Source organism: Amblyomma maculatum, chromosome 1 (genome assembly GCF_055883805.1).
Source record: "Amblyomma maculatum isolate TAMU_Amacu chromosome 1, ASM5588380v1, whole genome shotgun sequence".
NCBI lineage: Eukaryota > Metazoa > Arthropoda > Arachnida > Ixodida > Ixodidae > Amblyomma > Amblyomma maculatum.
In genome coordinates this window covers 358,390,537-358,413,472 of record NC_139344.1, presented here as the reverse complement: position 1 = coordinate 358,413,472, position 22,936 = coordinate 358,390,537, and the positions used below count along the sequence as shown (strand labels likewise).

At 41.5% G+C, this 22,936-nt stretch overlaps 1 long non-coding RNA gene across 1 annotated transcript; it reads right to left on the bottom strand.

Moving 5' to 3' along the window:
- Window positions 1-1,076: 1,076 nt before the first annotated feature.
- On the bottom strand, window positions 1,077-6,067 carry LOC146207922 (uncharacterized). The gene is made up of 4 exons (XR_014703353.1): window positions 6,022-6,067; window positions 4,037-4,208; window positions 3,482-3,562; window positions 1,077-2,132 (listed from the first exon to the last, which is right to left on the bottom strand). It is a non-coding gene; the product is annotated as an uncharacterized LOC146207922 (long non-coding RNA).
- Between the last annotated feature and the right edge of the window lie 16,869 nt (window positions 6,068-22,936).

Sequence of the window (22,936 nt, the reverse complement as noted above, 5' to 3'; positions counted from 1 at the left end):
TGGCGAATGTAAGTCATTAAAGGTTGAATGTTCTGCAGGCACAGCATACGGTGCTGAAGCAGATACAAAGAAACATTTGTTTTTTGTGATCTGCAGTGCTATCGTTCCAACGTGAGCTACTTCTGAGCCTATGAAGGCTGTCGAGCCTCTTAGGCTTTTATAACATTACGTAACTAGAACTTATTTCTGGTGGAACTGGTTCATATTATACATTATAACGTAGAGCGCGAAAAACAACCACAGAGACCGAGTGACGACGAACAATAGAGTAACGAGACGCAGCAAAAGCGCTCGTGTTGTGTGTTGGTACTCTTTCTCCTGGTTGTTTTTGTTTTTGTGCTAAAACTTTATATAGTATTGTGCAAGACAGTTTTGGAGAGAGCATACACTGTAAAAACAAAAACACCTTATTAGGTGTTTTCGCGTGTCTATAACTAACACCCATGCACCCTTGTAAAGTGGCTTCAGAGTGCCAGTACACCCTCAAAGATGGTGCTTCGGTTGGTCATAACACCCTTCTATGGGGCCAATGCACTGGGGTGTTTTCATCACCTTTACACCCTATTGCAGGGTGGAAGCAGTGGCAATGCACCCTTACACCCCTTGATAAAAATCAGTGCGGATAACGTCCATATATTGCATTCCCTAATTAGGAATTACTTTTGCCACTACACGTTCCTTAATGCTTTTCCTATGTGCACATTTGCAATCAAGCTTAATGGTATTCCTTTTAACCACCTGTAATGCCAAATGAGCATGTAAAGAGATGCTGCATGCCATTATTTTGATATCTCGAATGGCGCATGCCAGTATGATTGTTTTTTCAAATTCACAGAGCATGTTACAAAAAAACTCACACAGAAGGAAACTGGAAGTCTTTTATTCGGCATAGAAGGGTCAGGGTTCGGGCTAGTGGGTGCTCGGGTGCTGGTGGAGGGGGGGGGGGGGGGCAGGGGGGCACTTGTGTTCTGTTTCTTCATTGATGCGTGCTATGGAACCTCATTTATTTAACAATACTGCCACTCTCCACCGAGAGCCTAGCAGACGGGCAAAAACATACAGGTACGTACGTAAATACCTAAAAAAATGAAAGAAGCAAAGCAGTTCCAACAAATGCAGACAACAAAGTATACAATTTTTTTCAAAAACAGAACTGAACAATGAACACAACAGCATGGTGAAATTCCTTAAAAAACAACAACAAAACTTTAAGTCGTATGCAACAATAATCGCAGTACACAATATTAATACTATGCTTTGTCAGTGTCAACGCGTGCGCTTGCATAAAATTCGGCCTTAAGCGATGAAGTAAAGCGTCGTGCAGCGCATCTTGGCTTCGACAAGCAGACGCCCAAAAAGAGCTGCTCTATAAAGCAGCACAAATTGTCGGACCCCTTGTCATATGTAAGATTGAACAGCCAAAATCGACCCATTATTGGAACAATACCCTAAGTAGAGTCGATGACTCGAAGAAGCTTCCGCTGCTGAATGAAGAGGAAATGCTCTTCAGCTTCTTTGATGCTGCTCCCAGTATATCCGACGCACGGCGTGGCAGGCTTTTCTTCCTGTTCCTTGATAAAATTGTGAAAGAAGTGTATAACAGAGCAACTGTATAAATATGCACTGCACCTGGCAAAAAGCAAATTCAACATATTTTCTACTCTATATTTAGAATACGCCAATGCCCCTTTAGTGTTCAGCAGTGTGCTGGAAAAGGGCCCTATCGGAAACCACTGGTGGTTATCTCACAATTAACAATGCAGAGTATACTGTTATGGTTGGTTCAGGAGGCACAAAGCCAGCAGTCTGATCAAGTCATAAATGAGAGCACATAAGGTCAACCCATTTTTATTCATGCAGCATGCTGTTGCATGGTAATTTTAGATTATGCAAGCTATTTTATCAAACAAAAATGGCTACACTCATCAAAAGCGCCTGGGTTAGAGAACTTCTATGCTGCCCCACGAACTTTTCATTTCACATGAACTGGAATGCTTATTATGATAGTTAAAAATGTAAATAAACAATAAACAGCACTGGAGCACGGTGTTTACTACTAAAATATTAACAGCTGGCTCACTTGAAGGCTTCACACAAGGCCTACAGCATACCCTGCACTGGCCAAGTAGATACTGCAAAACCAAACAAAAAAAACGTGGAAAGAGCATACTTAGTGATGGGGCACTACAAAAAAAAAACAAAGTGCATGTAATACATTACACATAATGCATTTCTGAACTTTTGCACGTCTTCTTGTGCTAAGTATGAACCAGCCAAGCCCTAGATCATCGCAATGCTTCCTGAAGTGTTTACATTTAAGGTTTAGTAACAAGGAAAAAGTGTTCTCGCTGCTCTATGTGGCAGTTCTGAAACTTCATCACACATTATTCATTGAAAGTGTACACTGGAGTTTTGAGTTGAGCGACAATTACATGTGCAACAGCAGAGCATTACCAAACAACCAAAAAGCAGAAGCTCTAAAAAATGTCAACACTGAAGCATGGCATGTTAAAACATTTTCCACGCATAGCACATTGTATGCATAGACATCCATAACATCAGTGGTGAGCCTCAAGAGGCGGCAGGAAGCTCAAGTGTTCAAGAAGTTGTAATCGTTATAGCGGCAGGCAGTTTGAGCACTTTGAAATACTAATGATTCGAATACCAAAAATATGTTGACTAACTTGAAATGCAAAAATAACAATTTGGATTTATTGAGAATGTTTACACTAAATGAGAATGTCTATGACAGTGCCACATAGTTAATGCATGAAATGTTAGCATCTGTAGTTGAAGGCATTATAGTTATACAGCATGAACCTTGAAACACAGCAGTATTTTCTCCCAACCAATGTGGTAAACCTAATCTCAGAAGAATTAAAATTATTACATCATTTCGAACTTGGCTAGCAAATTAAAGCATTTTTTTAAAACAACTATTAAACTGCATTACCCACCTTCAGAAGCCTGTAGGATAAGACAATGTGGCAAATATTTCTTTTGAAGCAGTCTCAGATTATATATTCCAGACATTAGGAACATGTTAGGTACTAGCATGCATGAGCAGGTTGAGAGACCCCTTTCCAGCAAATGCTAAACCCCACCAAGCTGCCTGCAAGAGCCATCTGATAAAGCACTGCTGATCCACTGCAGCAGAGTGCTTAGTCAAATGGCACACTGCACCAATCTTGACATTACCAGTGCTTCATCAGGTGACTCTTGTATGCAATACGACGTGGTAAGCATGTGATGGCAGGAGTTTAAAAGAGCTTTTGATTGTACTTATAGTGCAAATAATCCTTTCACAGCAAAGAATTCACAGTTGTGATGAAAGCTTGTGTAGTATTTCTATTTGAATTATGAATCACTAATACATATTACAAGTTAGACTGTAAACCATTTTAGAAACAAAGAAAATTCGCTAATAATGTCGGTTTCAAGTAGGCTTCCTGAATATTCAAATGACAAAGAGAAAACTTACAAATGATACAAACAACATCCAGAGCTCCCGGCTGGTTCCCAACGTTTGCCAAGAGTTGCAGAATGCATACTGTCTGTACATCTACAATAGAAATAAGCAACACAACAATGGTGTACCTCCTTGCAGGTAAAAAGAGACAGCCGAGTTTTGAGGCGATTATTTATTGTCTAGTTTAGGAAGGCAAATAAACAAAATTGAAAACATGTAGAGGCACGCAAACTGAAAGCCAAACATCTGACAGCAAAAATTAGCAAAGCTTGTAAAGATTTGAATCAGGTATCACCTAATTCTCTGCTACTAGTTGAACAGATTCGAAAAGGCTGCACCATTACAATGGAGAAGAACAATAGGTAATTTAAATTTAGCTAAGGCGAAAATTGTTACATAGGAAGAAATGCACAGGCTAGTTATGGTTTTATTATTCTTTCTGATGCTCAGCCATGTTTTTAGTATATCTATAAGGCAATGCAAAATGGCAAAAATGTAGGCATTTAGCGAAAAACTGCCAATTAGATAGCACATGCAGCAAAGAGAAGGAAACAGCTTAATACTTACGCTTCTTTCTCCTTTCACGCATTCCCTCAGAACATACTTCGAGCACCCGGGCAATGTCCTTTTTTCTTGCACGAATGGTGTCCTTCAAAACCAAGACAAGTGTCTTGTTAAGGCCAATTTCAACAGCCTCTTTGCCGTCCTTCTTGATCAGCATGTTGACGTCATGTAAGAACTGCAAGTTTTTGTGAATGGTAGCCATAAAGAACTCATTTTACTCAATGTTTCAAGTAACTGAATATTAAAAATCATTGTACAAAAGCTAAGGCAATTGATGCCTTTGTACATATCTGAAAAAAAAAAAAAAAAAAACTGGCATTAGCAAACAGCAAATACAAATATTTACTAAGGTTAGAAAACTGCAAAATCCATCAGTATTTTGCCACTCATCGCCAAACTGCAAGCAATATTAAGGAAAGTCTAATATAAAAAAATAACAAAGCAAAAATTATGATCCTCCTTCCCTCAACTTGGCACACGGCTGAATGGCAATAAAATATGTAATATATCTCTAAACTAAGGGTCCCCGCTCAGCTTTAAAAAGTAGGCTTCAATTCTTAGAGACAATCTACAGACATGCACCGTTGGCATATGAAAGTCAAATTGTTTTCTGGGCCCTTTAAATCAGTAAACTGCTTTCAACATATACATTACAAATTTTTTAATAACAGTAAGTCACAAATTTGCCTGCAATATGCGCACTGTGATGAGCAAAGAAGGTAAACATATGCGACTAAGGCTATGATAACCGCTTTATATGTACATTTAAGCAAAAGACAAAAAAAAAGTAAACATCTGGTCAGAATCAAACTCTGTAATAGCAACATCCGGTACAATATTTGGCCACAAAATTCAAGCTGTCGACCTTTACTTGAATGCTGAGGCATCAGTATCGAATATCCATTTATTCTAGTTTAAAGACACTACAAAAATCAACTAATGCGGTCAAACAGTTATGTTGAAATGTGACCACAAAAATAATAAAAACTGGATGGTTTGAACCACATCAGCTGGCTTAGCACGTGTACAAGTGCCTTAATTGAAGTCTTGCTGAAAATAAAATGCGTACCTAAATGATTCTTCGAGAGCGAAAGTAAACGCCATAACAAAAGCAGCATAATAAAAATGCAAATTCACACTCCATGCAACCGCAAAATATGGTCCCCGTAAATTGAAAAATGCTCCCATTGTGATTAAAAAAGACAAATCCAGACGCGGGGAAGTTAACATAGGCTGATGATAGCGGCATATATTTTACGCAGTTTGGAATAAACTATTATGCAACCAGGCCGGCCGACCAGCGCACTTCGATGCCGAGAGCACGAGCGCAGTGGCGTGCCGCGCTGAACGGCCGCCGAGAACGAACATAGCCTCCTCGAACAAAAAGTTTAAACAGAAGGGCTGCGGGAGGACGCTCCCCGAGCAGCAGGACGGTGCGCGCCTACGCTCCGAGTAAATAAAAAAAAAGAGGGGGGGGGGGGGGTCGCAGCGCGCCGAGTGAAAGAAGATGCCGAAGCATGAAAGAGGTTTCAGGAGAGCTAGCGCGAAGTGTAAGAGATAAGGGTGGAGGGGGGAGGGGGAGTCGAGAGTGCTAGGAGAATTAAGGTAGTACGCCAACATGTCCTTGCCGCACGAACGGAAACGGTAGAACAAAAACGAGTCGTTGCGAACTGAGCGCAAGTATCAAACTGTCAAGAAACGAAAATCGTTTCGTGAACCTCCTGCGCGTACAAAATGCAAGGAAACGTAGCACATACATTATTTCTGTTCAAGAAAGTTGAGACTGATGTTCTTGCGCGAAATCTGCGTAACTCGCCGCGACATCTACCACGTGCGATGTCATTTCGGCAGCCAGGTGAATACAAGCGCATGTCTCACGTTTTCATTTCAGCACATTCTGGAGCGTTCCGGCACAAAAAGACACAGAATGCAGCAATCCGGTAGGACACTGTTCCCACAAAGCGCAATATGCGTGAGAATAGGCTTACCTTTACAGACGGTTGCGTCAGCCGCAAAGTACGCTGTCCGCCTTCGTATCACCGGCACCGAACCAACCAGTGCGATTTCAGCGAGAGTGCAATGTAGTCGGCGCATATACCTCTTAGTCACGCAGAAAAAAAAATCGTCCATGCCTTCTTCTTTCGAACATCTCAAACATAAAGCGGTGCAGCAGTCCTTCGGCCTGAGCAAAGCAAAAAGAAGCCCGGACACTTGCCGACACGATAAATGCCCGTTTGCGTTAAACACCACATGTAGAAGGCACTTCACAAGCGTACACACTTCTGTAACACATATGCATGGGAAATGCAACACATTTCACGAGGGTACACAATCGAAGAAGCACATTCAGCATTCGCCGAAACGTGGTCGAAACGCACCCCACAATGCTAACGGCCATATTGTGAAATTTGAAAAGAGCGTTCGTAGCTACCGGCGGCCTCCTGGCGGTGAAATTTTGTTTCAGTTTCTGTTTCATTTTTAGAAAGCACTCGTGTGTAATTTTAATTTTCGCGTTACTTTTGGAGCTTTATTTAGGTGTTGGGTTATATTAGCAGCGCCGCTTGTGTATAAAAGGTTGCGAAGTTACGCAGCCATATACCCCCAGCATGTTAGGTGATATTGTTCGCCCGTAACACCCTAAGGCATTTTCTCCAACCAAAGCACCCCTTTGGCATGCAAGAGGTGATTTCCAATGGCACGAACACCCTAGACTCAGGGTGTAAGGGTGTTTTGAATCAGACAAATGCCCAAAAAGGTGTTTTTGTTTTTACAGTGTAGGTAATGCTCAATGAACTGTTATCTTATTACAATGAAAATGTGAACATAACAAAAAAAATCGATTGTGACGAGGCTGCACTCATCATACATTGCTTGCTTTTCTTCTGAAGCCACTTTTGCGCCAGAATTTATGCGCAGTACTATATAGTCGCTTTCCAGGAATGTTTTCCAAACCAATCATCCTCTTGCACCAGCCACTGACAGCATCAGTAACACCATACTTTACAAATCACGCATGCGTAACACAGTTTCAACAAGTCGGCATTAGGTACAGGACTCAAGGTGCAGGTTACTAGCGAATAATGTGAAATGAGTCTTCACAAAAAAGAATAAAGTAGGCACCTCTATAAGTAACGGTAGGCAGGTCTCCAAACTTAAACAACGAGTTTTCTGCTGAGCAAATTGAACGAAGAGGTGGCACTGACAAATCAAACTTTTCCCAGCACATTTATTTTAATGAAAAAGGAGTGACACTTCCTTCCGCTTTAGTCTGTGTAAGAGTCACAGGCCCTGATGGATGTTCCGGCCGGACGTTTTTGGCTCTTTATCAAAAAAGTAGGAGCGTGGGACATGCTCATCAAACTGGCAAGCACAATGTTTCCACATGTTGAGGCACCTATTTATTCCTCAACACTGTCAGCATTTTTCAGAATATGTTTTTGACAGGGAGTGTATATATATCTAACTGAAGAATTGCATCGGTATTTGTAGCTTTTTTCGCGAATACGGCTGTTCTACCATTGCAGCGTTTTCATGCGACGGTGGCGCTTTTCTGTGTACAGAAACATTGAATAAGTTCTTTGGTGGAATGCATTAAAAATTGACAAAAAAAGTAACTATTTGTGCTGTCGGTTTCAGTAAAACGTATGGTGGCAGTTCCATCACTTGTTTGTGGAAATAGGCAAACAGTCGAAGAATCCATTAGGCCTCTCTGGTGTTTCTCTCTTTACCCGTAGATTTGTGAATTATGTGCTGAAAACCTATTAACTAAATGCAGCCTAAAGCAAAAAAAGAATAAAATAGCAACCTCTATAAGTTACGGCAGGCAGGTCTCCAAACTTATACGAGTTTTCTGCTCAGGAAATTGAACGAAGAGACGGCACTGACAAATCAAACTTTGCCCAGCTCATTTATTTTAATGAAAAAGGAGTGACACTTCCTTCCGCTTCAGTCTGTGTAAGAGTCACAGGCCCTGATGGATGTTCCGGGTCAGTTCCGGACGGAAGTGTTCGGCTTTTTACCAAAAAGGTTGGAGCGCGGGACATGGTCCAACCGAAAATAGTGTTGACGACTTAAGGCAAAGCTGGGAACCGGCAATTCCGGGTTCATGTCGCTCTTAAGAGGCCGGCCATTCGAATGATGACAGGAGCGTCAGCTACATGTAAAGTTCCAACTGAAAGTGACAGCAATAATGAGCGCTTCTTTTAATTAACAGGAGGACGCAATGTTCGCAATAAGGCAACGACAGCCTGCTCCTTGAAAGGAATAAAGGCTTCAGTTACTTAAGCTTGCCAGCCACAAATTACTTCCGTGAGCGATTGATGTATGCGAGATCTCATACACTATTTTAAATAAACAGTATTTAGTGATTGGAAATGTTCCTTAGATGTTTTTTTTTCTGTTTTCACTACTGAAGTGAGTGAATATTTCATAGTTATCTGTCGTGACAATATTTTTCTATTATTATGGTTTATGTTACGTCTCTAAGGCGCCCACGTGCTGTGCGATGTCAGTGCAGGTTAAAGAACCCCAGCAGGTGGACGAAATTTCAGGAGTCCTTCCCAACGGCGCCTCTTATAGCCTGAGTCGCTTAGAGACGTTAAACCCCTCAAACCAAATCACACATCGTAGTTTTCAATTCTTATATTCTACAATCTAGGCGTTAGGCTTGGAATAAGAAAGGCAGCAGCACTGCATAATCTTTCCCTCAGCTTAATGCGTTACGCGCAGATGATTGGCAGATTACAATTTTTTAACATTTCTATTTTTGGGCTAACTGGGTGGTTGATTTCATTCAACTGCCTTTTGTTGGCGTAAAATGCAGCTATTTTCACGCTACAATTTCATTACATGTACACGATTTCAATACAGCTAAATTGCTCGTACAGTTCGCCTTCCCTATGGCAGAACGTTGGCAGCCAAACCTGTATGGCACACAAATGACTTCGTCTCATCACCACACAGTATACGACCGTGCTCTCCAACGTAGTCACACATGTGACGTCCATTTACTCTATATATTTCATGAACAAACACCGCCTGGTCGACACTGTCCTTTAGCGGCAGGCCAGAAGGAGAGTGTACTATATTTGTCCCAAAATGACACAATTACCATGATAATAAAATTGGACCTAGTAAAATATGCGTGAAACGTAGATTTTCTCCATCTTGAAAACAAAATGAAATGACTTGGGACTATTTTACAGGCATAAGTGCGGAAAGACGGGCTGCACCGTAGAAAGGATTGCCTTCCAGACCGACATGCGCAGGGGCTTTTATTACGTACTCTGCTCCAGCATTACAAGTTATGCACTGACCAATGGGAGCTCTCTGTTATGTAAGGCGGATGCCTTTTTAGGCTCACAGAATGCAGAAATGTTCGTAGGAAACGTCTGGAGGAAATCTTAGCACGAACGGACTGTTAAGAAAAATGAAAATAATTAGCCCTGATGTTAACTGTTAACCAGTATTCAGATAACATCAACAATCCGACGCATCTTTTTTTTTTTTTTTGCTTGTCGAAATCGGATGTACATCAGATTCACGCGGAACTGGTATTTCGGCCGAATATAAGTCGTTATAGGTTGAATGTTCTGTGGACACAACATACGGTGCTGACGCAGATAGAAACATTAGTTTTTCGTCATCTGCAGTGCTATCGTTCTAACGCGAGCTACTTCCGAGCCTATGAAGGCTATCGACCCTCTTAGGCTCTTATAATATTGCGGAATTAATATTTATTTCTTGGGGAGTTGGTGCATATTGTACATTATACCGTAGAGCGCAAAACACAATCACAGAGAGCGAGTAATGACACACAACTGAGTAACGACATGCTACACGAGCGCTCGAGTTATGTGTTGTTACTCCGTCTAGTGTTTTTTTTTTTTTTTTTTGCACTCAAACTTTATATAATATAGTATTGCGCAAGACATTGTTTTGGAGAGAGCATAGGTAACGCTTGATGAACTGTTTGATGCTCCCGAAGAACGGATTTTCTCGGAGCCATCGCTGCACTTGTCACATAATTCGTATCAGAATGTAGCTGTGCTCCTACGGGTGTTACAGCTGACAAGATTGGCTTCTTTCTGTACATCCTAATGGCTGTGACTGTTATTGTGGTCGTCATGAAATACGAAAACATCGCTTCATTTGGAACTTCCAGCATCCATCCTCGAAACTTAGGGTCATGCAGGTCCTCTTTCCTGCAATTCTGAGCACAACTGACGGGCCCTTGACTGATTCAGCGCATGCCCGGTAGCAGCAGACTCGACAACTGTATTAAAACTTCGATATAAATCAATTCATGCCACATTGGGTGTTTTCAAGTACCCGCAAAATTCACATCACAGTAGTGTCATGCGTTCACAGCGATGTTCTATTGCAGAAATGAATATAAGTTTAAAGATTTTTCGCGCTAATTCAACATAAATTGCGGGGGGTGCCCGGAACCGCAATCTTTAAAGATCCGTCCTCCCGCAATAAAACAAATTTGCCCTCTCAACTGTGCTAAAACGCGCAAAAAGTAGCCAGAAAACCGGTTACGTTGAAACACTGCGAACCAATATGCGATAATAATTCTCCTTTTTTTAGCGTGAGGATAATAGTAGCGATGACAACACCTGTACAGCGGGTGACAATCATAATTATGACAGTAGTGAGGATAGTATTAGTAAATTAGTAACAATATTATAATAATCGGAATAACAATGACAATGCAGTTGGTGAGAACAGTCCTTTAAAATGACATTTGTCATTCCCTCTTTTAAGCAGACTTAAGCGCTGTCCTGTTTTTTTTTTTTTTTGTTTTTTGTTTTTTGTTAGGAGTGAAGCGGTGTTTTGGTACTCTTATTTTACGCTCAAGGTGCTAAGCGAAGCCGTGAATCACAGTCCCTTTGTACTAGGTGTATTCGCCTTCAACTTTACAAAATCTCGTTAAAAAGACCGATCTTTGTATTTCTGTGCTTATAGTGAAAACTCGCAAACATTTGACCTTTTAATTTTTCGACGCAACCCCTAATTTATAAAATCATTCTTTGTCCGAATGTTTTATCTAAATATGGCAAGTATGGTAAAAACACGCGTCTCTAAGATTCAGTTTGCGCTTTTACAAACTCCTGATAACTTGATTATTATACACGTAATCCACAAATATATTTAAATATTTAACCACGGAGTAATATATATTTATATCAATTGCTTTGAACGATTTCCAATATTTTTGAAAGTAGTTCACATAAAACGAAAGGTAGTCATGTTCAATTCGCAAAGGAATGCAGACGCAGGAAAGAACAATTCAATTTGATAAGTAAAGATCATATCCCGAAACCATCAGATGTGTTAACGCGCGCTCCTACATTTGATAAAGTACGGTTTTCTCACCGGCAGGCAAAACCAAGTGCAAAACGTTTTTTACTCAAGGTACATATCAAGCGCGGTATTTCGTCTTATCTCGATATCTAGTAGTTTTCTAAAGTATTCTAAATCGGCACTTTTTATTTTCAGCGCTTCTCCTGTTCGTATAATCGCGCCGCGATCATTAAATACTTTAAACCTAGTTGCCTTTCTCAACGCTAAATATAACACGCAAATGAAATCCGGGATGTCATGAAATGAGCAATTCATTCACGTGTGCATCCGCGTCGATAGTTCAGTGCTCTATGTCTACATATTTTTGAGCCTCCTCATCTCGGCAGAAAACTGAGAGGTTTCAGTCTCCTGGTTTTGGTGGCGTTAATATTTCTTTCCTCAAAAAAAAAAAAAAAAGCTGTAGCAAGAAAGTATAAAACGAGGTCACTGCCGTTTCTTGAAAATTAATGCCCCATTATTCCAGGTTTCATTTCAAGTTTGCCATTATTATCTTCGCTTTTCGTCTGAGTACCCCTCTGAGCTCAGTTCCTTTGCTATTCCTTGAAGTTCCCTACCCCTTAGCTTCTTAAACCATTCATTTACATTTTATGCTGGCTCCTAAAACCCTTCGTAATTTCCGATTTTGCAGCGTCTCGGATATGAATGTGATGTAGAGTAAAAGCATCGGATATAGTTTGATTCTCGTAAATTTCGGAACAAATTTTTCTCGTTGTGCGCTGAAAATTTCCGTTGGGGCCCCAGCGTTCAACGTTCACTCTTCCTTCTGCCTTGTTTTCGAAACCGTTTAAATGGCTTCCACGCCGCCATAGATATCCATATCGGCTTATAATGTCACTGACATTATTTGTGATAAAGGATCTAGCTAAAAAAACGCCAGTGCTAAGAAGTAGGTCACCTTTTTTGGTTCTGTGCAAAGGTGACTCATTTATCTTATATCTGACTAATGAAGCCTAACCTTGAAATTTGCGTTATCATGGAAATTTATTAAATCTATTCTTTTTACACCACCGCAGTAATGGGACGTGAATGCAGGTATGAAAAGTTCTGTGTTTGGTTTATCAAGAAATGAACATTTGACCCACTTTCCAGTTTTTATTTCTTTTGAGCAAGTTGAGACAAGACGTAGAGGTTTGTCCAAGGAGAATTGGTAGAGTACCATACAGAGGCAGACAAGCAAGACCTAATTGTGAAAGAGACTGATTACGAAAAGTGGACAATGGACAACCACTACAGCGCCAACCTCTGCGAATACCTAAGTGCAACTGGATTTCACTCCTTTTAACTTTCTCATCTCCTGCATTCTATTCCCCCTTTATAAACTTATGCCTTGTGGCAAACTTTTTCGAATTGAAAAAAAAAAAAAAAGACTATAAAAAGTGTGCAAAGCTTTCAGTTCAGCTTACTTTATGATTAGAGTGTGCGTGTTGGCTGGACTGCTGCTATAACATAGGTACAATGGAGCCAGGGTGAGAGGTTAACGTTTCTACTAGTGGACGCAGTTACTTTGTAAGGACGCTGGCTGGCAGAGGTTGTTAACACTAAGCATGAGCTCAAGTATTGACCCCTTACACCGGATGCGCATACTGTAATGCTCAGAATAAAGCTGTGATGTGTGTGCCTGAATTTATGCAGTAACCTGTAACTCCTGATGGTTGACGTCAACTTTGTAAAGCCTTGAATTTGCCCCTTGGACTTATGATAATCAAAGAATGGCAGGGACAGACATCCATTCTTAAGCCACTCTCTTTCTGTAGAAATTATCCAAAAAAAGTCGCACATAAATTCACCATGCTTTTAGAACAAAGACGAACGCTACGAAGCCTTTTAACCCTCTTCGGAATTAAATGCAGAATATGATTTCTTAGAAAACACAAAAGTTATACAAGGGAAAAAAGTAAAGGAAATGCAAAGCAGATGGACTTTTTCTAGTACAGTATGGTTGTTTAGTGCTCTTTACTACTTAGTAATAAAAACATGTTGGATATGAATTACTATTGCTCTCATAATAAAAGTGACTGCCCTCAAACGAGTTTTCTTTTCATATTGTAATTACACGACGATACTCTTGTTCATGTCTGTTCAGCAGCGCCTAAGCGGAAATGAGGCTTTGTTCGTTCAGAACTCGTTCACCATTCTTGTATGAAGTCCGAGATGCTTCTGATTATGAAGTGGATTTGCTTCTAAAGTCTTGCTGTAAACGGAGGAGTGGCGTCGATTTGAACTCACGGTGGTAAGAGATGTGTTATTCATTATCGCTTCTTCGTTGCGTAGTACCGGACTCTCCGGCGTACTTCAGAGCAGAGATTCAAAATGTCGGGAAAATTTTTAGACGCTATGAAAAAAAAAACGAAAGCTCTTATCGTTTCAATTTTTTTTCGTGAGATGTTTGAAATTTTGTAAAAACTGCAGTACATGCATAAATAGCGTTTATCTCTTCAATAAAAAGCACGAACATCAATATCGGCTACCTTTGTAAGATCATACATAATCAAGGTTGTGATTTGCATATCTAATGGATGTGATGGAATATGCGCAAATCAGTTACAGCAGTACGACCAGCTACTTGTGGTGCTGGTATTGTTCGGATAATACCTTATTGGTTCTATGCGTTTCAATCTGTTAATTCAATTTTAGTGTGAAAATTATTGCCCACATCTACTGATTAGTGCAGTAATAAATTTGGCGAAGCAACAACCAAGTTTTGTCTAATATGACAGTGTCTAATATGACACATTGATCTAGGTATCCTCTACTTGATGCTTCACGTGCGTGCAATTCGAGATATCGAGAAGCATGAACTGAGGCAGCGTCATTTTGGCTTTGCATCTCGCGATTATTAAGAAAAGAAGCCGCTCCTTTCATTTTTTCTTGTAGTAGGGGCTCTTCGTTACCGCTGCACTCTACCGATTGGCTTGTCTGTGTTCATGACAGCATTGATAAACAATCCGATGATTTGCCCTTACTCGATATCTTTTACGTCCGGCCTAAATCTCCTACTTGAATACAGATGTAGTGCCAAACGCGTCCCACTGGCAAAACCAAGCTCAACGACACAGTAGTCCATGCCTACAGCTAGTTTTTCTCGCAGCCGTTTCACATACAAAAAGTGCTTCTAGACATTAATTAAATCACAGGCGAACATTTCGAACTGTTTGCAACGATATACCTACTCTAGTCGGCTGTGATGTTCTCTCATTTTCTTTCTTTTGTTTCTTTGAGAAAGTATAAAGGGAAACACAGCGCAGACTTGTAAAGTGAAGCTTTTATCTGGTTCCATTAATATTCATTATTCGTCACACGTTTATATCTTGAACATAATTAATTTAGCCTCCCTGAAAACAACTAATGCAACAACCAACGTCGCCCACAAAAAGGTTTGCATTCGAAAAAAAAGCAGCTTTTGTGGGCAAAGGTATTTTTGGTCTTGTGCTGCTTCAATGCGCGGCAGCATGTTCGGCCATTTTGTTCGAATTAAGCAAAGCGTTAAAGAGTTAAACTCCTTCTAGCGTGTGACCTGCCTTCATCCTGCTTCAGACGCAAGGCGCCGGTGTGATGTAAAACCTTAGTGCCCATCAAAGAATACCCTGCTTTGTAAACTATCGAAGCCCTCCTCTACACAGTACCTCAGAGGCGATGTAGCTTTCAGGCTTTAAACATTGCCAAAGCCTAAAAACAGGCGATGACAATTGCTGTTTACTATCTCATGGAGGCATACTGCAGTGGTTTGCAAAGCGAATAATTAGTCTAATCTAAATGCAGGCAGGTGTAAAACTTTGAGATCGCATCTAATTTTCTTTTTTTTTTTCACTTTTTACTCCGCTGCTGACAAGCTTACAAACAAACGCTAAAATTAAATACTCTTTACCCGAAATATCAGTTGTGTATCAGGCCTTCACATCTCCACTTCGGACTTAAGATTCAGTTATCGGCAACGTCATTGTTCGGTAAATGTGCCCATTGTTTTTTATGTTAATTCATTGAATGACAAATTTAGCATTGATTGCAACCTTACTTATGGGTTGATTTTCATTTCTGATTTATTAGCATATGTAATAATTCATTGATCGACAAATCGATTGTCTGACTCAGATATTTCGTCAAATTTCCGTGTTCACTCTGGGGATTAAAACATCAGATTCTTTTCCATCTTCTTGATTATTGAGCTTCGCATTCCGGGCTAGTTTCTCTTGACCAAAACAAAACTAGTTTGCTCTTCCCTGCAACGGACTGCTTTTAGAAGATTCATCTAATGGCAGAAGCCTCGAAATGTATATGTTACCAGGGTTACTAGATTATTTGTTTTTCTTTTTGTTTTGGGGTAAAATAAAATAGCGGTTCTCACACATTCCTGCAATAAGCTCCTCATCTGCTCTTTGGGAATAACCACAAAAGGAAAAGCTCACATTGCAGAGAGCTCCTTAGCGTGATGACGTGTGAACATCTTCAAATCCCCATAGCATCCCTACATAGCAGTATATTCCCTTATAGACTAAAATCCCCTGCACGTACGTATTAGGCTTCACCTTATAGGCACCCACCTGCGTTAAAATGCATCTCACTTCATAGCTCCAGGATTATGGGGAGTTGCCTCTCTGAATGTCCAGCTTCTGAGAGGTCTTTATACCGCGAACAAGACCCTTTACCTTCTTACAGCACGTCCTTCTCGGCGTTAAAAAAAGAATTATGTTTCTCCGCGTGAGGCAATGCGTCTTCTAAGCCAAGCTGATCGGCACGCTTCACCTTCATGCGTCAATTTACTGACACTTGCTTTTCCGCGTCGCTATTCTGGCTGCTGCAAAGAACCGTCATCGGTCTGAGTGTTCCCAACAAGATTTCGATGGGCCGCATGGCCATGGCGGACCATTAACAGAGAACGTGCTGCTGTACGTCTCTTTACAGTGCTATAGCGGAACTCAAACTTCTTTATGGATCGTGACAGAGCGAAGTACTGCGCCGTCAAGACTAGGAGCACTCGTGAGAGAAAATAAACACAGGAAAGCCCGCAATAGCAAGAGACGTGTCTCGTCTCCGGCGGAAAGGGCAACGGTCCACTGTACAAGGTCTCACATGTACTGTTTTTCTTTCGCCGCCAGGCTCGCCGAAGAAAAGCCTCTGCACCAGAAAGCAGGGCGAGCTACGTACTACGCTCCGCTGTCCGCCCGGCCATTAAAACGGGCACGCGAAGCTCTTCGCACGTGCCATGTTGGGACTGAGGTGAGACTCGGTTTAAAATGTCCTGACTGCGCGCTGCCCCGCAGCCTCTTCTGGGGCGCATATGTTGGCGGCAGCGCTCCTTTGTGCTTTCTCTTTCCCTCACGTTCAAGATTTGAATTGAGGACTACGCAAACAGGCATCGAGCGCTCCAGACATGCACACAGAACAAAAACAGGCTCTTTATCTATCTTTCGTGCTGAGCACCGGCTGCTAACGGCCCTGAATGGTGCGTGTTTTCTTGCAACTCAACTTTGTGTTGCAAATGGCCGCTCGTTTTTTTGTGCCCGGCCGTAGAAGTAGAATGCTTCATTCCACGCTGCTTCGTCCATTTTGTCTAGCATAGTTGCTTCTGCATACCCTTTTTCGCTGCCCTCCATTAAGGAATCTAAATCTTTTTCACAAACTCCAAAAGCTAATGGCTTAACTAAAGACAGCGGGACGCTAAACGATTTAACTGAGCCCATTAAAAGCAGATTTTATAGTGCTGCTTGCTTGCGTGCATTTATAGCGGAGCCGTAAAGTTGCGCGAACGAAGGGAGAACAGAGAAATGGCAGCACAGGGCATTTACATGAAGAAACCAGCCATGGCTACCAGACAGGAGGCTCGCAAGATAAATGATGGCACGAAAAAAAAAAAAAAACAGAAAAGGTACACACCCGAACTCTCGTGGGACAAAAGGTACATATCTTTGTAAAAAACAGTGTCATGTTTGCAAGCAGAAATAGAACACGAAAAAAACAAAAACATGCAAACTGTAAAATGTCCTCTGAGCAGGGAAGACGTGAGGCAGTTAAAATTTTTGAACAATACTAGAATTCGAACTGGTTTCTTAAATCTTTCTTTTGTGCGCTGTAGGCTGCAAGACATTGATATTTATTAACAGCCACAAGCCTATTGTTCCGCATCTCCGGATTGTAGATCACAGAAGCCCGCAAGGGCAATGAATGAAATTAAATACCTGCGCAGATAGCAAGGTATTTAGTTTCATTTTGGACAAATACAGAGAAAATGAGGCGCCGTTAATTCTTATCTTTTGCTGTCATCGGAAAGACTTACGACACAAAAATGATGCTATATTTAACCGTTCTAAACAATATGCAAGGTAAAGAGGGAACAAGACGAGCAGGATAGCAACTGCTATCACACCGTTGCAAAGGGGACGCTTTTATATCACATCTATCCATCCAAGCATCCTTTTTATCGGCGGCTACGAAGAGATAACGCGATGAGAAGGAAGCTATGTTTACGCTGTTTATGTACAAAGCATACCCTTATTTATTAAAAATTAAGAAGGTTGCCCCCGTAATATTTCGTTCATCTGAAGTCATCGCTTCTTCTTGAATAAGGCATAGGAGGCTTGGCTCGCTTCCGACTTATGAAATTATGACTTATTATGAAATGACCGAAGAGTTACTTAAAGGCAGCTGCATCACGTTTCGAGAATTCCGCGATTTTCGAGGATTTCAATTTCTAGAGGCTGTAGGTAATGCGTGTGAAGTGGTTTAGCGCAGGCATTCAAACTGATGGCGTATACGACGATTAAATTTTGAGCTTCTCCTTACAGCACTTAAGGTCTACAGAGAAGCTTGGTGATGACGTCATGGACGGTAACATTTATTGTTATGCTAGGGTTCGCTCACTTCCAGCGGTGCATTTTCTGATGCTGCCAAACAACGTCTCTAGGGCTTCGCTTTCATTAGAGTTGTTCTTACTTTTCAAACCCAGCGTTTATATGCGGGAAATGTACTGGTACCGTCAATGACGTCATCATGCACCCTCCCAGCCGTAGCTGTGCGACGCAGAGAAGCCTGATTCTTGTGCCACTGATTCCAACTGCTAGCGTCAAGATATTTCGCATGCAGAAACTGCAAGCTATATACTTCAACCCTTCGAAACTCACCGAAATCTAAAACCGGTGGAGTTTCTTTTTAATTTGACTGCGAAGTAATGCCTGAATACATTGGGATTTCCGGTAGCGTGTTTGATTGAATACCTCTTCGTTTTTCGGCGATGTTTGCATAGCGGGACGGTCTGCCATTTGGTGACGCATTTGGATTAGATTTCTTAAAAGGATGCCCCCGCTATCAGTTTTGATGCTGTACATTCTAGACTTCGTGCCAACGTTTAGTAAGGTGGGTTTGGTGCCGTACTGGCTATTGAGCAGCAATATGCGTTGACCAAGAACAAGTTGGGGAAGGCTCCGTGTGTTCACGTCAACATGCTTTTCTTGTAGTTTTGCCCTTTCATGCGGGAAATTCTGGTGATCTACTGAAAAGCTTGGCTTCAGGACGCATCGTCGCTTTCATAAGAAGTTGTTAATCTTTCTTGCCATCAAGAACTCGGCTGATTTTTTTCCTCGTGCAATTCGTACAGAGCCATAGTTGAGAAGCACTCTTGCTTTTCTTGGTGGCTGTTGTTTTCATCGACTAGCATGCCTTTATAGTTATTTTTGTTTTGACCATTGCTGCTGGGTTACAAGGGAAAAAGCGGCTAGTGTGTATCCTCTCATTCATGTAAGAAGTTTCTGAACACGTCGCGGTCAAAGAGCGGTCCCTAATCTGACAAGACTGGCGCTGAAATGCGAAATCTGACAAATATTTCTTTCAGTACATACACCCGTCACCGTGCTATGTTTGTCATCTATCGGACGTATACACACATGAAATACGGTTGACAATTAGTAGATCTTTTCGTTTCGCCCAGCCGGGGTGGTGCAGTGCTTACGACGCTCGACTACTATGCCCAAGGTTGCGGGATCACGTCCCGGCATCGGCGGCCGCTTATCCGATGGAGGCGAAAAGCAAGGCGTCCGTGTGCTCTGCGATGTCACTTCCCGTTAAAGAATCCCAGGTGGTCGAAATTTCCGGAGTCCCCCACTACGGCGTCTCTCATAGCCTGAGTCGCTTTGGGACATGAAACTCCACAAACCAAACTAAAACAGATCTTTCTCTTTAGATAGAATTCCTTGGCGCATTGTCGCTGCCTTCGATTAAGAAAGGTTCCCTGCAGGACTGGGTGGTACGAATTGCGAGATTGGTGTGGTTGCCACACGCGGCAGCGCTTAACCAAGGTATCAATGTCCTTTCTCAGAGTCGGCCGCTGAGCACCCAGGCTTACCAGGCCTTTCCACAAAACGACTCCGCGGTGCGTTTTGTGGAGCATACAATTACATTTGCCTTGCATTCGCAAGAAATAAATAGATAATTGTGGAGTTCATTAATGTGAAATATGCAATCAAATGACAGAAATAGGGCATCATAATATAGAAGAAAAGAGAACCTCGCCACGCTGGGTGGATCGGAAACCATGAGCGCCGAAATTCGCGTATGTTGCTGCAGTTATTGAGATGAAGGATGGCTGTTCAGTGTGCTAGATTCTTAGGTATTTATGTTACTTGTAACTTATTCATGGGAGTGTTTGCCAGTGTCTATCTCCTCTATAGCGTGAACGTGTGCAGCACCCGGTTCTTATGGGTATTATGTGTATTTTTTTCTGCTTTCCGATCAAACATTTCGATTATACATTTTATTGCGACACCGTTGAAGGCCCTGTTGTACAAGAAGGCTTTATCGATGGGGACGGCTTCGGTAACTGCGTCTGGGTTGTGAGGAAATTATAGAAAAGCGGCCATGGCTTGACAGCTGCAATAACAAGCAATTGTCTATCATATGATTGTGCAATGATACGCAGTTACGCGAAGTGGCTGATTTGGCAGGAGCTGCAAACCGGGCCTTCCGAGATCGAGCCGGAGTGTGAAGCGAATCTAAAAATTCAGCAACCTTGTATCCCTAGTCAGACATGTCACTACTAGGTAACGCTGCACATTAAACTGCCTTGGTTTAGTAATGTTTACATCAATACCGTAAACGTCTGTGCAAGAGCCTCCCCCCCCCCTCCCCCGCTTATAACCACAGCAATTGTTCTGCTCTCAAGAATCCGATAGACGAATGCCGTCCTCTGCAAAAGAGAATGGAGCCACAGGGACGCCAAAAGGCGTTACACCGGTTGTAGGTGTCTGAAGCTGCTGCTTTTGTCTCATGACTGAAATGCATGCTCATTCTGGAGCGTTCCTTAGATGAAGCAGAATCAATAAGACGTTTTCTCTTCCTTTCCCAGTGTTGGAGATTTAGCGCGTGATCATTTCCGTGATCATGAGATATGAGCTTGTAACCCAAACGTTCACAACCAACAATAGCACCTGTTACTTGGCTTAGGCGGCACTCACTTTTCAGCTTAAGCGCTTTAGATGAGCACAACAGTAGTTAAAAGGAGTAATATTAGCGCAACAGTGCGCAACAGGGCCATTTCTCGACGCCACGACCACACTGGTCCCATACAAACAACAAAATTTAAGCGGAAGAGGGCATTTAAGTTCTGCCTTCGCCAGTTGTGGATCCTTGTCTCTCGCACATAAATTTTGCCACTTACACATCCCCAACTATTTAATTTTTGCCTTTATTATCACGCACAAACTAATAGCATAGCATCTTAAGCTTCCCATATCAAACGTCGCTTTCCCTAAGACGTGAGAGCATGCCTAGGAGGTTTAGAAGCTGATAATCCAAATCGTTATCCAATATTTCTGGAAGGCTGCATTCCAATCTTACCTTACCATCTCAAAACCCGAACCCCAGTTGTCACCGCCCCGCAAAAACCACAAATCGGCCGTGTGATGTGGTCGTTTTGTGTCAAACAAAAAGAAGACCAGTAGGCCCAACGGTCGCTGCCCAGTGGCACATTCGAATTTTGTGAAAGACGGGGCTTTAAGTTGCCACTTTAGAAGAAACGGCTGCGAGGCATGGTTCGACTTCCGTTGTGGTAGCGTGGCGGCCATATTTAAGTCTCGTTCGCTTCATCACCTCCGAACAGTGGCCGGGAGCGAAAGGCGGCCGCAGGGACCTGTACGACTGTGACCTGGCCTGTGACTGTATGCGACTCTATGGTAGAGAGCAAGTGACCATCGTGTGGCATTTTTGTTTCGCATCTCACAGGGAAGAAAAGCACCCCGTGAGAGACATAATTTAGGAATCTATTACATTTGTGGTTTATTAGAGTAGATACGAATTTGTCCATCGCATGTGCAGTCTATAGCGAATATATTATTTCCCTCACCATTCTTTTTTCAATCTTTCCCTCCCGAAATCCCCTACCCACACAGAGTAGCATGCCAGCGAAATCTAAACGCCGGTAAAATTCTGTTTTTCTATTAAAGAGTCTCTCTTTCTCTAAGAAACGTGCTGTAAAAAACATAATTATTCAATTAGTTAAGGCGAAAGCAAAGTGTAACCCGATTTCGTCTAGACGAGTGTAAACACTATTCATTGCAGTGTGCGTCCTAAGTGTGTTTTATTGTTTATAACACACACACACACACACACACACACACACACACACACACACACACACACACACACACACACACACACACACACACACACACACACACACACACACACACACACACACACACACACACACACACACACACACACACACACACACACACACACACACACACACACACACACACACACATTATATATATATATATATATATATATATATATATATATATATATATATATATATATATATATATATATATATATGGCGCACAAATGCGCTAGTCACGTGGTATTATTTGTATTTCGCGCGCTTTCTTCTGAGCCCGGAAAAAAAAGATACACGTGAGACTTTCTTTATCGAAGTTAATGTAGTGGGAGTTTCTGAAGTTGCTCTACAACTTTCCAATTCACATGTTTGGTCTAAAGTCGATATTTAAAAAATTAGAAAAATTAACATAATTAGCTAATTAAGTAAATGCAAAACAAAAAATTGCCTGTAGTGCGCGAACAGGCTGGCAGTTGTATGCATTTGGTTTCACTGACCTACCTCAAATACATTATTTTGTAACCCTTGGTTCAAGTTAGCTGGGACACCCGGTATATATATATATATATATATATATATATATATATATATATATATATATATATATATATATATATATATCAGCTAGGAATAGGAGCTGACATTATTCGGTTACAAATTTCCATTTTCCTTTTTTCGTTCGCTTGTTTAACGTAGTCGACAGCCTGTTATCCCATTGCTTCGTTTTTGAACTTGTATGTGTTCTTTATTTGTGAGCTGTTTGAGCGAATTTGATATCACATTTTCATTTTTTTGTGCTTTAAGAATTGCCTAATACTGTATTTTTGTAGAGCTGCTTTAATTCTTGTCATCATCATTTTGTCGATATTATGAATGTAATGCCCACCTGCAATTGTCTCAACTAGAAACTGGCAGTATTGCAAATAAAA